This window comes from Sinocyclocheilus grahami, unplaced genomic scaffold (assembly GCF_001515645.1).
Source record: "Sinocyclocheilus grahami isolate Dianchi unplaced genomic scaffold, SAMN03320097.WGS_v1.1 scaffold14308.1, whole genome shotgun sequence".
In the NCBI taxonomy this organism is placed as follows: Eukaryota; Metazoa; Chordata; class Actinopteri; order Cypriniformes; family Cyprinidae; genus Sinocyclocheilus; species Sinocyclocheilus grahami.
In genome coordinates this window covers 4738-5418 of record NW_015515295.1, presented here as the reverse complement: position 1 = coordinate 5418, position 681 = coordinate 4738, and positions in this window count along the sequence as shown.

Sequence of the window (681 nt, the reverse complement as noted above, 5' to 3'; positions counted from 1 at the left end):
GTAACAGCCACATTACATCAACTTCAGCTCACTTCTGCAATCTAATAAAACTGAGTGTTACTGTAACTAATACACAGTGACTTCTCAATGTACAGACACATTCTGCGGTACGTTAGAAACACACTGTGCATTACTAAACTGAAATGAGCAACTAAGTCAGCATTTCGAATCATAAATCTGTAAATGCTCAGTGAGTCGCTCATACAGAGGAACCATAAAAGAGCCGTGCATCACTCGCATATGCGTGAGGGTCATATGGAATTACATGATTCTACTTGAGAACGGATCTAAACCTCTGTGCCGCACTGATCTCTCAGACGGACTCAAACCACACACAGCTCACGTCAGTGTATGTGTGAATTAATGCGCATGAATGGAAATGTTCAGCTGAATTCATCCCGCCCCAGTGTACTCTATTAACACAGTCCGTGTGTCCTCTGGTCAGACGCTGGATGCACTTCTCAGTTCCCAGAGTTAATACTGCTGATTCACCGTGACACTCCGGAGCCCGCCTCTGACCCCGCCCTCTCAAAAGTTACCACAACAACAAGGAGGGAGGGACTATGAGGACAGATGACCAGAATAAAACATACAAAAGAAAGAGACATACTTGGCATTGACTTTAACTCCAGCCTCGTCCAGACCGATCTTTCCTGTACAGGCGTCACGACCCACTGCGAT